Consider the following 17,236-nt stretch of genomic DNA (forward strand, 5'->3'; position numbering starts at 1 on the left):
CCAGCTTGAAATACCTGTTTCCTAATTAGCAGGACAGGTGACAGAAATTAGGCAGCAGAAAAACTCTGGTCTAGATCCCTCAGTTCCAGCACCTGCAAAACTGTGGTATAGAGGACATCCATTTTGTGGCTGTATTTTCCAGCCTAAACAGGATAGAAGCTGTCCAGTATCATGGGAGCCCTGTATATCGAAATTATAACCATACCCTGGTTTCTGTCACAATATTTATATATATACTGTATATATAGATATGCATAGAATCTTGATGGCAACTTACAGTACACTTACTATTTATTATCGAAGAGGCACCAAGACTTGATCCAGCCAATTACATTTCCCATCCAAATAAAACACCCCAGAATAACTGGACCTGTTTGAGTTGTTAGGACATTGGGTGTAATTTTAAAAGTACAAGTACAGAATTGTAATTGTGAGATGTAGTATATATAATGATGCCTCAAGTGAAGCAGGATACAGGATATTTTATCCTGCATTCAAACCATAATGTAACTGCAAATGAACATAACAGAGGAAAGAGACGTACACAGATGGTTATACCTTCAGGTGCTTCTTCTGGGGAAGTGATAGTAAATGCGCAGGTAGTTAATCTGCAGTCTGGGGCTACTTCTAGTTGTTTTATCATGTTAAGTTACTGAAGCACAATATTGTATAAAAATGTCCACAGGCTTTGGGTGTATTTATGGTGGTCCCGAGGGCCTTTAGACAGCAGGTGGAATTTAGAAATATTATGCCCAAAAGCTACTAATAGTATTTTAGTAATAGTATGAAAATATTTTAACAGATTCACTACTGTATTGCTTTACACTTCTATTGTCTCCCACTTCCTCTGTTCAAATGAAACTATGCTTATTAGAAGTTATATGGGTGTTTGTATAAAATTACAGTGAAATTAGAGAGATTTATTTTCTCTAATCTCTCAGTAAACACGTGACATTTCTAATTTCCCAGAAATATAGAATGTTATTAGGATATATCCCAACTGGAGATTTTAGTACTACACATCTAGATAGGGGTCTGCACATACTGTATGGATCTCATCATTTCTTTGCAATAATATATGTTGGTTCTCAACCGAGAATTGCAATTTCTAGCTTTAGTATACCAGTTATTTACCCTGCAATACACTTTTTAGTTTGTAAAATTCAGTATACTGTATGTTGTTTTCACTTGATGGCTAAGTAGGTTTTGGAACTGCTGGACAGATTGTTAAGCTTAGTTCAGGAAGATTAAATTTACATCAAACCACACTAAACAGCACTTGTTTTTTTTTACATTTTTATCCTGGTTTGTTCTTTTACTACTTTGCTGCTGATGCCAGATAAAAAAGTTCAAACCAGCAAGGCAGATGAAGCTCTTCAGTAGCATATTAGAGGTGGAGGGGAGGCTTTGAGGTCCTATTTTTTCAGGGTGCTTTCAAGTTTCTTGTCTTCCATTAAAAAGGAGGCAAAAGGAGTTTCATTGTCGTTAAAGTATAAGCAAGAACAATACTGCACATGTGAGGATAAGTAAATCACAAAGACTGTTATAGTAACAAACACAATTTACAAACCTTATGCTGCAAGGAAAATAATACTTTGTGACACATAAAGTTGTTGCATTGTGAGAGATATAAATGTAAAAATGTATAGAAAAGAAAGGATCAACCAAGGCGATACTTCTACATAGTTTGATGAAAATCCCCATTAACATCTATGGTGGATTTCGGTCATGGACTGAACAGCAGATCCATATTATATAGAATTATACCCTAAAAGCTTATCACAAACATTTGCAATCACATTGTTGGGGATATTGAGGGATCTTATACAAAACTTAGATTAGCTTAGTACTAAAATCCTTTGGGAAAGACTAAGTCATTTTTCTGACTGGCCTCTACTGACTCCAATGGGAGTCTCCTTGCGATAGTGCTCCCTATACAGCTCAAAGTCTAATGCATGAGCCCTTGTCTTGTAGTCTACTTCAAACTGACTTCCCTGTGTAAGCAATGTCTGGCCAGGCATGTAGACTCCAAAGACCACAGAAGGAAAAGTGTGTGTGTGTGTGTGTGTGTGTGTATATATATATATATATATATATATATATATATATATATATATATGTATATATATACAGCTGAACACCGTCATAATGCGCTGCTCAGGTCCACATAATGAGACTGCGTTATAACCAGGATCACGAAAAGAAAAAATGGCCGGTGGGGGGGCTGGGAGGTAGGAGGGAGGTGGTGCAGCAGCAGCAGCACGGACGATCCCAGAAATAAGAGAAGAGATATGTGTGTGTGTGTGTGTGCATGTGTGTGTGTGTTTGGGGGGGAGAAGTCTGTGTGACAGTGCAGGAGAAGCTGGTGGAAGCTGGTGGTGTCTGCGAGAGAGGGGAGCGTGGGAAGGATCTCACACTGTATGGAGAAGCTGGGATGTCAGCTGTCTCTGTCTGAGTCCCCTGGCCCAGAGCTAGCCACCCTCTATTCTCCCCCCCCCTCACTCCCCCCCCCCCCCCCGCGGAGGAACAGTGACTTATCCCTGAAGTTAGTGTTATTGTCTCCCCTGTTCTCATTTCAATTCACTTGTTATACTAGTTCCATTCCCTTGTTCCCTAGTGTTTGGCCCTGCTGTGCTCTCCTCTAGAATATTTACTAGTGTCAAGGGTGTTCTTTGGTGAGATTTTTGTGTGTTATGCTCTCCCACTAAAGTTTCCCTGTACTCAAGCGTTAGGAGGACCATTGTTAGAGGGCTTTTTGTTTTCTTTGTGGAACTATTTATTTTTTCTTTCTTGCCATAGAGATGCCTGGTCTTTCACTTCCCGCCTAGCCCTCCCTACCAACTCGTTTTCTGCATGAAGGACATTCCTTGGGCCACCAGCCCCTTGGTTCTTGTAAAGTGATTGAGTCCTGCACTCACCTGATCAATATATTTAGTCTGTTTTCAAACTGCTACCAGGCAACCGGTCAGGAGAAGAGCAGAGACCGCTGCTCAACATGTAATCACAAAAATACTACTATCAGTTGTGATGACTTGGAGTCTCTTTCCGAGTGTAGATGTGTACAAAGGCTGTACAACTTCCCATAGGGATGCATAGATTATTGAGTGGTTTGAAGAATTTTTAATCGTATTTTTTTCTTCAAGATGTGGGTGTATATATCGTCCCTCATATATATATATATATATATATTTAATTTAGTTTAAAGACACAAGGATTTAGAGAAGGTTAGATTTAAATGATATTAGTGGAGTGTGTTATTCTAATACTAGAGAGTAGAGAAAGATCGGTATTGTAAGTATTGATTACGAAGTTAGGTTGAAGCCTGAATTAAGAATACGGAATAATAGATGTAGATATAAAAATATTTGGGAAGAACGGAATTCACTAGCCTCAAAGAAACTTTTGACTCTTTTTGTGGCTGTTTGTATAAATCTTTGGATGAATAACAAAGAACAATGTCATTATTATACTGTAAATGTGGACGTGACTCATTGAGAAAATTAGTCAATTGAGGATACACATCGGCACTTTGAACTGCTTTACACGAATACAAGACAGGGACGTTTTTATTGCACGGAGAGGTAATTAAGGGGTTTGTAAATACTACAGTGCATCACACCTAACGTTTTTTCTTGTTTTGTGACTATTATATTATATATTTTTTGAATACCTGTATTCTGGGAGAATTTTTGTAAGTGTAGAGTAGAGTACTATTTTTTTTTTATCTAGGAACACACTACCTGCCCCACCATCTCCCCTTACTGATATGAGTGATGCACTAATATTTTTCCCTATTCTTACTGAATATTTTCCATTATATCATTATGTACATTTCTTTACATTTGTTTTCAAGATTCATGCTCATATGCCTGTTTTGTATATGTAATTACCTGTATTTTAAGCTGCCTATAGTACTCGCTCCAGCAGCCAATAGAAAACGTTGATGTCATCATGACCATATTTGTAATCCTCGCAGCCATATTTGTCAGGTTTTTTTTTGATCCAACACAATAAATTACAATTATCTTTGGAAACTCGGGTCCCAGGATGTCGGGAGAGCACAGATGAGCTCAGTAAATGTAAATATATATATATATATTCTTGGGTGGATTTCCTGCCAGAGTAATTATTTTTTTTTTTTTAAAGCATTATTACCGTACGGTCTTGATTTATAAACCACCTTTATTTTCAGCTCCATGGACACCCTGTTTCATCAGAAACGTACCGGTTTAGTTACTGGTGTTCCCTGTACCAATAAGACGTGACAAACAATGATGTTGCGGCTTTGCTCTCGGTACAAGAAATTTGGCTGTCAAATTGAACTTCCTAAAGTGGAGGTGAATACAGACAACTAAAACAGTAATTATCTCTGAACCCGGGCGGTTCCACGAGCTAACAAATAGTGTGTTCTTACTCCAGAGGATCTCCCGTTTCCAATGCTGTAGAAAACTAATTAAAAAATTAAACGTGTGTATGCTGGGTTGCAGTTTTAGTTAATGTTCCTACAATGACCTGTCCTCTAATTTCTTGCAATATAATCAACAGTTTAACAATAGATGTCTTTTCATGAAGTACTTTGGCATTCTAAGCTGAAATTTCACTGACTCTTAATAAGCTCCGCCGTTTGTCATTATTATTACACAGATAGGGATTTGCTCCACTGGGCGCCTGTGCTGACATCACTTGTGCTGAAGAAGCAAATTGATATTCTTGCAACTAAGAAGATCCAATGATATAAACAAAGCCTAACCTTCAGTAACTGTCTGTGTTTTGAAATAGTGCTTTGCTAAAGAAAATAATACAGGAGCAGTTGCTTTCTAATTATGTGGTTCCCTTGAATTTTTTTTTCTCCATCAGTTGCGCACAATTACAGTGTTAGATGGGATGACTGTATGTGTGAATTGTAAACAAATTGAATTGTAAAATGTTGGTTTTCTCTTATTTTAAATGTAATGTAAAATCTTTCTCCAGGAATAGATTCAGAAAACACCTCATGCTTTTTTTTTTTTTTTTTTTTTCTACAGGGCACCTGTAAGGTTAGTCTGAGGCAACCCTGAGTGACAAGGCTCACTGCTTGAGAAACACTTATAAAATAGCTACTGTAAAATGCTGGGCTACTCCAGGGAATAATTATTTTTATTATGAAAATATCATGATCTATTTTGCATGGTAACTATTTATTGGTGCTGTGTACAGGTAATCTTGTATGTGAAGCTTTGGTATATGGGTGCAGTGTCTTTGTACCGTGCATGCTGAGTGCATGGTGTATCTGTGTGTGTGTCTGTGTTGGGTACAGTATATCTGTGTATATCTGTGTTTGTTTGTATGTAAAATAACTGTGTTTCATACTGACCAACTCTACCTCTTTATGAGTGTAAGGATGTGTATACATATATATGAGGGTTCCGCGCTGTCACTAATACAGGAAGCGCCATACTGTTCTTTTGCCAGTAAGGTCACTGTGTGAATAGTCAGGCTGCGCATGCGCGAGGGAAGCGCGCGAAAGGCAACCAATCTGGAGGGACTTTGGGGGTTGCACTCTGAACTCTGAACTGTGGGAGAGTCAGCTGAGGCTTAGGACCAATAGGGTGCGAGACTCTGGATAGAGAGACAGAATGCGTGTGGGCGGTGGGAGACACGAGTGAGAGGTGAAGGAGGAAGGTGGCGGAACCTCGTGTGCGCGAGCGGAGGGTCAGTGACCCTTCCGCTTAGGTCAGATACATTTCCCCAGCCCCCAGGAGCATTACCCCTGTCATCGTAGGGTGCCGCTTTTGTAGGGACGGCCGTAGCAGTTAGGGACGGATTCCATTAGTGCGGGTTCAGCTGCGGAGTCGCGGATGCCATCTTGGTCTGGAGAACAGACCACACAGCATAGCGGAGTGTCGGCGCAAGGCTGGAGCAACACTACGGACCCTTTGTGAAGTGGTAGTAGTGACCGGGAGGTATCGTTAGTCAACAAGTGCACCTACACCGGTCACCAGACGCTGATCCCGCCTCCCACTAACTAATTAAAAAAACTGTGCCCCGTCACATGGGACTACAGCCAATGAGATGGTGGAAACTAAATCAACGATCTCAATGGCTGTAGTCCCATGTGACGGCGCCATGTTGGTTTTGTTGACGTCATGTTGAAGGGAAAATGAAGCACAGCCATTCTGATTGGCTGGTTTCATTTCCTTTAAATGACGTCATCATTTGTGTTAGCCATATCCAAAATAACATGCTTTTCACGGACCAACCAGGACCGTGAGAACCATTTGATGCAAAATGTGACGTCATAGGCCTATAAAAGCCTATGTCGTCTCATTTTCCAGCTTGACGCCGTGGGGAGAGGACCTCCCCTCAGAAGAAGATGGACCTGCGTCACAGAAGAAGAAGCCAGAAGACCCCGAAGACCCCGCAGACGGTGAAGAAGACCCCGAAAAGAAGACCACAGACGGTATGGATTATAAAGACAAGAAAGAAGACACCACATTGGATTACAAAGGTTTATTATTTTATGGGTTGCTGGTTCCTGTCTTTGGATGTGTTGCAGACATAGCGGTTTTCCCTCAAGTCGGTCATTGGTCATCTAATGGTAAGTAAAGTCAAGAAATTTATTTTATTTAATTAGTAATGTTGTTTTTTGTTTTTTTCTCAGAAGTCGGATTTATTTTTCTAATGTTCTATTCATGCCCATGTATGTATATATATCCCTCTTGAGCAATATACATACATGTTTATTAAAGGGTTGTATTTCAAATGTTTATTGCATTTTTTCATGTCTTCTACAAGTCTTTTCCCTGTTTGCTTACTATTCTGTGTGTGCAGTGTAATGTAGAATTACTTCTTTCATTTCAGATGATTATGATTGCATGGGTATATGCCTTAATTGTTTAATGTGGCTTATTTGGTGCATTTAGATTGTTTATGATCGTGTTACTTAGGAATAAATTTGTTTTTGCACTGGTTTTGTGTTTGTCTACCAATCTTGAATAGGGATTGTTGTTTAGATTTGCTTGTAATGTATTTCGGATGGCATTAATTGTGTGTTGTTAATTTATTATTGTCGACTTGCTTTGTTTATATAGAATGTTTACTTTCAAGCGTGTATTTCTTTTGGAGCATTGTTTGCAATTGTGTACATGATGTAAATATTATTTGCTTCATGTACATATTGTTCAATTGTAATGTCATGAAACAGAAATACCCATGTCTGCCTTCTCTGTTTCATCCCCCCTTCCCTTGGCAGTTCTGCCTGCTAGCTGTACTTGGATGTTACTTTCCTTGCAGTTTTACTCCCAGTGCAGATGGAATGGATACATTATGTTGCCCTTTTCCTTCCAGTCTGTCACACCCCTGGTTGCTCTGGCAACATCTCCAGTCCTCCTAGTTAATGGGCTTTCCCATTCCCCCCCCCTGTCCTTGCTGACAGTTACTGCATTCTCACTTCTCTTTTAGTGTGACCCTTGCCCCTCACTTCCTTTTCCACCTAAGATCACAGTGAGTACAGACCTGTCTGGATCCACCCCTGGTAAGGCCTTTCAGTCTTACCGTAGTCGAACCTCATAGAAGCATTTCACATAGAGAAGCACTCTCTGCCTACACTACACCTACAAGTTCTTGTTGTTTTCTACTTCTGCAATAAAGTTAAGAAAGACATTAAGGACTTGTCATGCTTTGGAAGAGGCAAGACATGAGTTAAAGCTAACTGAAGCTATTCATACCTCAAAACGTGACCCTAGCTTCAGGATAGTAAGACAGAGACCGTGTACTAGAGGTCTACGCAGAAGCTATCACTCACAGCCTTCATGCTACAAAAGTGCAGCTCTACACAGCAAAAAGCCCTACAAACAGCAAGCAGGCTTACACTGCACACAGCCAGCAAACAACCTTGCACACAAGGCAGGAGCCTTGCAAACAGACAGTGCATCTCAAACACAGAGCCTTGATTGCCTTCTCTGTCTTTTTGAGTCCACCCTCTGCACAGCTCCATAGTGAGGAGCCACCATCTCACCTACCCCTGCGCACGTCCCCACGGCTAGTGCCATCAAGGGCCACGCTACCAGGCACCCGCCAGGACATGGGTCAGAGCCACCGGACACCTGTGAGTATAGCTACCCCTACGCTGCACGCTGCAAGACACCGCTCGGCATCATCTGAGACAGACGCCCATCGCTGACACAGGTAAAAGACCGCACGCCACACGCACTGGCTAAAGGCCTACACACACCTACAGCATTGCAGAACTCAGAGCCTAACCAGATATCACGCAGGAGAGTGATCACTCAGACACAGAGACCGCTGCGCAACTGCAACAGGCGCAGGCAGATGCAAGGCCTAAACGGACAGTCACACTGACACAAAAGGCCCGCGAAAAATATGAGACTGACATTGAAGTGCCCCGCGCTAAATTAGAGTTGGCCTGGGAAACAACCAAACTGGGAATAAGCAATGTTACTAGTGTTGGCAACTATGTGCAACAGCTCGAGCAGGCAATAGCGCAATTAAGGACTGATCACTCGCGTTATCAAGAGCTGTCAGAGGCATACATTACTTACCTGACCAGGGCCAACACCAGCGAAAGCCTACAAGAAAGAGACTTACAGAGTAACATTTACCTGACACGAGACAACCGCGTGCGAACCACTATCACGGAGGCTGAGAGTAGGAGAAAGGACCTTTTGGTGGAGACCACATCGCAGCTCTCAAGCACATCCAGGTATTCATCAAGGTCAGCAAGATCAGCGCAATTTAACGCGTTCAGCGCTAGCGCAAGCGCTTCCAAGGTGCGAGCCTCCGCAGAGGCCGCACGTGCCAAGGCCGAATATGGTCGGAGAGAGGCAGCCGTAAGGGCAGAAAGAGCGCGCATAGAAAGGAGGAGCAGAACACCGTCGCTGCCAATGCCGCCTCCGCTGCTACTGCCACCAACGCCAACGCCGCCGCTGCTACCGCCGCCGATGCCAATTCCGCTGCCGCTGCACGTAGAAAGGCTGAATTGGACGTGGATCTAGAAGCTCTAAGCAAAGAGGAGGACGCCGCTGCCGCCATATCCCAAGCCGAAGTCTTAGAAGCAGCTGCGAGACAGGACGGTGGGGAGCAACCGTACAGACGGATAACCTCAGAGGATCCAATCCAACGCACTGAAGACTACGTAAGGAGCCTCTTCAATGTAAACACCAGCGCGCCATCTCAACACGGAGGGAGTGACTCCACAGACACCGAAGACTTGCTAGCTCCACGAGGAGAAGACGCTGTTCCCTCAGTGGGACATGCTGCCTGGGATAGCTACAGCCGCAACAGTGATCCACACGCCAGCGCGCACACGGATGCACCACAACAGGCTCGCAATCCAGGTACACCCACACGGGAGAACACGGCCCCCACACTGACCAGCAGTCATCACGCGTCCACGCCAAGGAAGAGGTGACCACATGGACCCTCCCAAACAACAGAGACCACGCAATGTATAGGCTCGCTTCACTTCGCCGTAAACTACAAAGGAAACCGGAGACCAAGGAACACTTTGTGGCCTTCATGCAGAAAATCTTCCACAGTGGCCATGCAGAGTCGGCGCCCCCACTAAGAGAAGGCGAAGAATGCTGGTACCTCCCGTCGTTTGGCATCTACCACCCCCAGAAACCTGGCCAAATTTGAGTGGTATTCGACTCCAGTGCTCAGCATCAGGGAGTCTCCCTAAACGATGTTCTCCTCACCGGGCCGGATCTGACGAACAGTCTTCTGGGAGTGTTGATCCGCTTCCGCAAGGAGCCAATCACCATAACAGCAGACATTCAACAGATGTTCCACTGCTTCCTTGTGCGAGAAGACAACCGTAACTACCTAAGATTCCTGTGGTACCAAGATGACGACATAGAAAACGAAGTCACAGAGTACCGCATGAAAGTACATGTCTTCGGGAACAGCCCATCACCTACGGTGGCTGCCTACGGCCTCAGAAGAACGGCCCAAGACGGAGAAGCAGAGTTCGGGAAAGACACCAGGAACTTCGTCGAAAGAGACTTCTATGTGGACGACGGATTAAAATCAGTTCCCACAGAAGAAGAAGCCATAGATCTACTCAAAAGGACACAAAAGATGTTAGCAAATGCCAACCTAAGATTGCACAAAATAGCTTCCAACAGTGCCATAATGGTGAAGGCATTCCACGCAGATGATCAAGCAAACGATCTCAAGAATTTGGATCTGGGGACCGACAAGCCTGGGCGGAGCCTGGGGATAAGCTGGAATCTTAAAACAGATACCTTTACGTTCCAGGTAGCCATCGAAGAAAAACACTACACACGTAGCGAAGTCCTGTCCACCGTTAACAGTCTTTACGATCCGCTAGGATTCGTGGCTCCTGTCACTATACAAGGGAAGTCTCTTCTCAGAGAAATGTCCTTCGTAAAGCAGGAATGGGACACTCCACTACCCCCAGAAAAACGGAAAGAGTGGGAGACGTGGAAGTACTCCTTGAAGGCCGTCGAGCAACTCCAGATCCCACTCCCCTACTCACCTATATCTCTCACCGCCGCACACAGCAAAGAGCTTTGCGTATTCTCAGATACCTCCACAAAGGCTATAGCAGCGGTGGCCTACCTAAAAACCACGGACGTGGGTGGAAGTTACCACATCAGGTTCATCCCTGGCAAAGCAAAGCTGGCGCCACAACCCGACAATACTATCCCCAGACTCGAGCTATGTGGTGCAGTGTTAGCGGAAGAACTGGCAGAACTCATCGAGACCGAGATGGACAGCAAACCAGATGCCGTCAGATTCTACACAGATAGCAAGGTAGTACTGGGCTACATATACAACAAGAAAAGGAGATTCTACGTATACGTGGCCAACCGTGTAGAAAGAATCAGGAAGTCAACCCAACCAGAACAATGGCACCACGTGCCCACAGATCAAAATCCTGCAGATCATGCCACCAGATCAGTACCCGCATCACAACTGCAGAACACGTCATGGCTCACAGGATCAACGTTTCTTGCGCAGCCAGCGGAAACGCCACCAACCCCAGTTGGCGACTTTGAACTCGTGGATCCCGAGAAGGATACGGAGATAGGGCCCCCACAAGTATCCGTGTTACTCACCAATGTTTTGCACAGAAACGCATTCGGATCACATCGATTCCATCGCTTCTCAAGGTGGACAGCCCTTCTGCGAGCAGTAGCCCATCTCAGGCATATAGCCTTCTCCTTCCGTCAGACACCAGATGGTAAAACTACCGTCTGGCACATCTGCAAAGAGTTGCGCACCATGGAGGAAGTCGAAAGGGCTAAGGAAACCGTTCTCCGTCATGTTCAGAGAGAAACATATGCGGAAGAGATCAATTGCATTCGTGGAGGGAAGAGTGTTCCCAAAAGCAGCCCACTTTGGAAGTTGAATCCCTTCATCGACGATGACGGCCTCATGAGAGTAGGAGGACGCCTCAACAAGTCCCAACTGAGCAGGGAGGAAAGCAACCCTCTTATCATCCCTGGCCGGCATCACATCGCTACTTTGTTGGTGTGCTACTACCACGAACAAGTCTTGCATCAGGGACGACACTTCACCGAAGGCGCTATTAGGGCGGCGGGCATTTGGGTCGTTGGCATGAAAAGGTGCGTGGCCAGTAATCTCCACAAATGTGTTAGGTGTCGAATGCTGCGAGGCAAAAGCCAAGACCAAAGGATGGCAGATCTACCTATCGACAGACTTCATACAGAACCCCCCTTTACCTATGTAGGACTCGATGTATTTGGGCCCTGGAAGGTCATCTCACGTAGAACTAGAGGCAGGCCTTCAAACAGTAAACGAAGGCGGTACTCTTCACCTGCTTGAGTGCTTGAGTACGCGAGCTATACACATCGAGATTATAGAACCTATGGATGATTCAAGCTTCATAAACGCCCTCAGAAGATTCTTTGCAGTCAGAAGACCAGTTAAACAAATACGCTCCGATTGCGGCACTAATTTCATTGGAACATGTAAGGAATTACAAATAAACACTAAAGATAATAGAGACAACAGTATCCAGAGATACCTGCGTGACCAAGAGTGTACGTGGACGTTCAACCCTCCTCACTCCTCTCACATGGGCGGAGCATGGAACGCATGATCGGGGTGATCCGGCGTATCGTGGACTCTATGATGCTGAAAAACGATTTGACTCGACTCACCCACGAAGTGTTAACCACATTTATGGCCAAAATATCAGCGATAATTAATGCTAGGCCTTTGATTCCAGTATCAACAGATCCAGAATCGCCAAGTATTTTGACACCAGCAATGCTGCTAACCTAGAAAGTAGGGAACATCCCCACCCCAGTCAAAGGTTTCAACTCTAAGGATATGTACAAACGACAGTGGAGACAGGTGCAGCGCTTGGCCAACACATTTTGGGATCGCTGGAGACGCTAGTATCTGGTGACACTCCAAGAACGCCATAAATGGCAAACGATTAAACCAGATATCCAAGTAGGAGACGTGGTTCTGTTAAAGGACAAACAGGTGACAAGAAACGAATGGCCCATGGGACTTATTATCAAAACCATCCCAAGCGAAGATGAATAGTAGAGATTCAGGTGACCCAAAATGGGATTGTTAAAACCTTTTTGAGACCCATCATAGAGATTATCCTCCTAATGCCTAAATCGGACTAAAACAAGGAGAACTGATTACCAGTTCTGTGGACTTTGAGAGACATTGTGGTGCATCAAGCTAACCTAGAGCTGTGCATCCACCTGGCCTCCCTTACCAGAAGGTTTTGGCCAAAGGACTTTGACGCCAGTGGTACCGGCCGGTATCACCTCGCTATGTGGACATGGACTTTCGCATTGTTATGTTATGTTTGCATTGCACATATGTTCCACATATTCTGTTATATAGTGGTATCTTCAGATACCAGACGGGGAGTGCCATGGAACAGAAATACCCATGTCTGCCTTCTCTGTTTCAGCCCCCCTTCCCTTGGCAGTTCTGCCTGTTAGCTGTACTTGGATGTTACTTTCCTTGTAGTTTTACTCCCAGTGCAGATGGAATGGATACATTATGTTGCCCTTTTTCCTTCCAGTCTGTCGGACCCCTGGTTGCTCTGGCAACATCTCCAGTCCTCCTAGTTAATGGGCTTTCCCATTTCCCCCCCTGTCCTTGCTGACAGTTAGTGCATTCTCACTTCTCTTTTAGTGTGACCCTTGCCCCTCACTTCCTTTTCCACCTAAGATCACAGTGTCTGCATCCACCCCTGGTAAGGCCTTTCTGTCTTACCGTAGTCTAACCTCATAGAAGCATTTCACATAGAGAAGCACTCTCTGCCTACACTACACCTACAAGTTCCTGTTGTTTTCTACTTCTGCAATAAAGTTAAGAAAGACATTAAGGACTTGTCATGCTTTGGAAGAGGGAAGACATGACTGAAGCTATTTATACCTCAAAACGTGACCCTAGCTTCAGGATATGTAAGTTTTATACCAATTTACTCTTTACTGCTTTGGATAGGTGCTTGCTTTATTCTCTTATGAGATGTGTTTTTATTTTCATTTGGCTTTGTTTTTCCTTTGGCAGTGATGTTGTCAATTGCAGATCGGATGTTTTAAATAGCTACATGCATATCCTATCTCATTTCTTTGTAGGTTGCTTAATCATACTTATATTTTACATACATTTATAAAGATATATGTAAAATAATATATACTGTATATATATATATATATTGTGGTTAGCAGGGATGGGTGCAGTGTGTAATCGCTCCCACAGGTGTTGTTTATGGGGTGCAGGTGGGTTGCTTGCGGGCTTAACCTCTTCATGACCGTTGCTGTATTAACCACTATGGTAATGAAGGGGTTAAGTTGACCCGCAACACCCCCTTAAACCATAAACACCCTCCCAAATTCCAAATACCCCCTTAATCCACTGCCGCTCCCCACAGAAAGCATGGTAATGGATGGTTAACCCCTTCATTGCCTTAGCGGTTGGCCGCTAAGGTAATGAATTTGGCTGTTAATGCATTATTCCTGCTTCGGATGCATGGGGGGGGGCTTCGGTGCTGATATTCCTGGGAATCAGCTCGGCAGCTCCCCCTGGATCAATCCGAGGCAGGAAAAGGGCCTGATTTTTTTTCTATGTCCCCTATCGCCGCTCAGCTCCAGTTTCTTGCCAACTTTTGTTGATGGAGCGATTTGGAGAAAATCTCTCCATTTGATCGCCGCGATCAGCGCCAAGATGCTGATCGGGGCTACTAGAATACGGCGGGTTTTAAAACTGCCGAGATATTGCTTCTCGTCACCCGCGCGGCGAGTTTTATTTTCCAGAAACAAAAACTGGCTGATTTTCCTCATCACGTCAGTTTTTTGCCATTTACTGAATTGCTGTAGGCATATTTGGCAAAAAACTGGCGAGATAGGGCTTCTCGCAGCTCTCTGCATAGGCCCCATAATCTGAATCATGTTTCAGTCTTTATCTTCTTCATCATGGCCACATTGCATTCTGCATTGCATTGCATTCTGCATTGCATTGCATTCTGTAATTCAATGAGAGAGGGGGGTTTTTGTGCAAATCATGACTGTTGATACACTATACACACAGTTCACAAAATTTACACATGATACCCCCCTCCCCCCGCCCGTCCTTTTTTAGTGCAGATCTCTCTGAAAAGGAAAGAAAAAAGGAGTGCAGTTAAGTTCATATAATGGCATTGTGTACAGTATAACTACTCCATATTGGACTATGCAGTTACTACTGTCAAACTACTGTATACTGGAACTCTACACTACTGTACATTACAACTACTGTATAAGTACTGTAAAATACTTTGTAACAAGATTGGTAGTGAAGCTCTCTCTGAAAAGAAAAAATTAGTGCAGTTACAGTAAGTGCATACTATAAAGCAATCTGTGCCATACTTACCTGTATCACCTGTATTACCTGTATCATACTGTACTTGGTATGCCTATACTTACCATACTACAGTACAGTACTGTACCATACTACCTTCCTGATGCATGCCCATTACGTTCTATCACAATGGGCAACACAGTCGCAATATGGGCGATATATTAGTTAAAGAGATACACAGTAAGCAGTGGAAAAATGAGACACGGTTACCGTACTTACTCCGCTGGCGTCTTCACCAGTTGATACCGCAGGCAAGAATATGCGCAGTTGACGCGGTGTGTTTGGGATCTTTGTCCTGGTAGAAACGGTGACCATCTGGGAATTCACGTGTGATGTATTCCACAATCTCAGGCACTATTTTCACTTGAAAAAAAAACTTTATTCATGATTCCTGTAACATGAAAAGAAAAGTGCTCAAAATAATGCACACTACATTAGTACAGTACAGTGCATAAGGCTACAGCATGTGACTTTGTGCATTATTTTACCATTAAAGATGACGATGCATCCTGGTCCATGCCTAGAGATGGCACCCCACACATGCATCTTCACGGGGTGTTTTGGACACGGCTTCATAGATTTGCGTCCTTTTTTGTGGAATGCAAAGGTGGCAAATCTCTCCAGAGATACAGTAGACTCGTCAGTAAAGATGCAATCCTGAAAAGTTTCACCACTTTCTATCCATGCCTGTGCCTGGACCACTCTCTTGATCTTGTTGACGTCCCTTATCATAGGGTATGCTCTGTAATGACAAGGAATAATTTTATAGGTACAGTACAGTTTCTTAAACCACACTTTCACCTCCTGTACTATCCCGTACTAACCTCACACGTCCATATTTCCATCCAATTCTGTGTCTCATCTTCTTGATGCTGCTCTCAGATGTGGTTATATTGTGATTTTTCTGCAGAGCATCTTTGACCCTTGTGGCACGACTCTCATCATTCTCGTCACTTATTTGGTCAAGCAGAAGAGTTGTCTCCCTACAGTTTAAAGGAAAACCAACAATAAGTTACAATAGGCCACAGGTACATCATTTATGCTCAGGCCTACAGTATGGCTAAATATATATAATACTGTATACTGTAGTTATATAAATATACAGCGATATAAACAATAATATATATATATACAATGTATAAGATAGTTACAGTATATAAATATACAGTGATATAAATAATATATATATATATATATATATATATATATATATATATATATATATATATATATATATATGATAGTTACTGTATATAAATATACAGCGATAACAATTATAATAGATATATATATATACAGTAATCTACTATATATTTCTGAAAGTGTCCTATGTGTCCGGGTCTGTATGTGTCTCCCTGTGCCCCTCCCCGTGTCCCTAGCGGCAATCTCATTGGACCTTGGGCCAGGCCAATGAGATTGGTCCCTTGGCCCGGCCGCCCGCCCCCGCACACCTCTCATTGGCCTGAGGCGGAGTGAAGGACACACACACACACACACACGCACGCACGCACGCACGCACACACACACACACATATCTATACTATTATATACACATGGGAATGCGCAGCCCTAACCCGATATACTGTGTATATAGATATATATATCTATATATATACACACACACACACACACACACACACACACTGTCACACACACACACACACACACACACACACACACACACACACACACACACACACACACACACACACACACACACACACACACACACACACACACACACACACACACACACAGTCACACACACACACACAGTCACACACACACGGGGGGGTGTTACATACATTAGCGGGGCTCACAGTGTTAGCAGCACATCTCCCGCTCTCTTCCCCACCGGTCCCGGAGGCTCCGCCTCTCCCTGTTTCCCGCGCTTTCACCCCCCCCCCTCCACGTGGGAGCTGCCGGACGGGTGACGGAGCTGCCGGACGGGTGAGTGAGCGGCCTTCACCTCCCCTCACCTCCCCTCACTCACTTCCCCTCCACCCCCCCCCCGGCGCCGCTACAGTCAGCGGGGGAGCGGAGTGAGCGAGCGCGCGCCAGGGACACAGCGGGGGAGCGGCCACAACAAGCTGCCTCCCGCCTCGGATCCACGTGGGACCTGCCGGACGGGTGAGTGAGCGGCCTTCACCTCCCCTCACCCACCCCTCACCTCCCCTTCACCTCCCCTCCACCCCTCCTTCACCTCCCCTCCAACCCCCCTTCCCCTCCACCCCCCCTTCCCCTCCACCCCCCCTTCCCCTCCACCCCCCCTCCCCTCCACCCCCCCCTCCCCTCCAGTGTCAGTGTCTCCCCGATACACCCCCCCCCCCCCCCGGCGCCGCTACAGTCAGCGGGGAAGCGGAGCGAGCGAGCG

This window comes from Ascaphus truei, chromosome 3, assembly GCF_040206685.1.
Source record: "Ascaphus truei isolate aAscTru1 chromosome 3, aAscTru1.hap1, whole genome shotgun sequence".
NCBI lineage: Eukaryota > Metazoa > Chordata > Amphibia > Anura > Ascaphidae > Ascaphus > Ascaphus truei.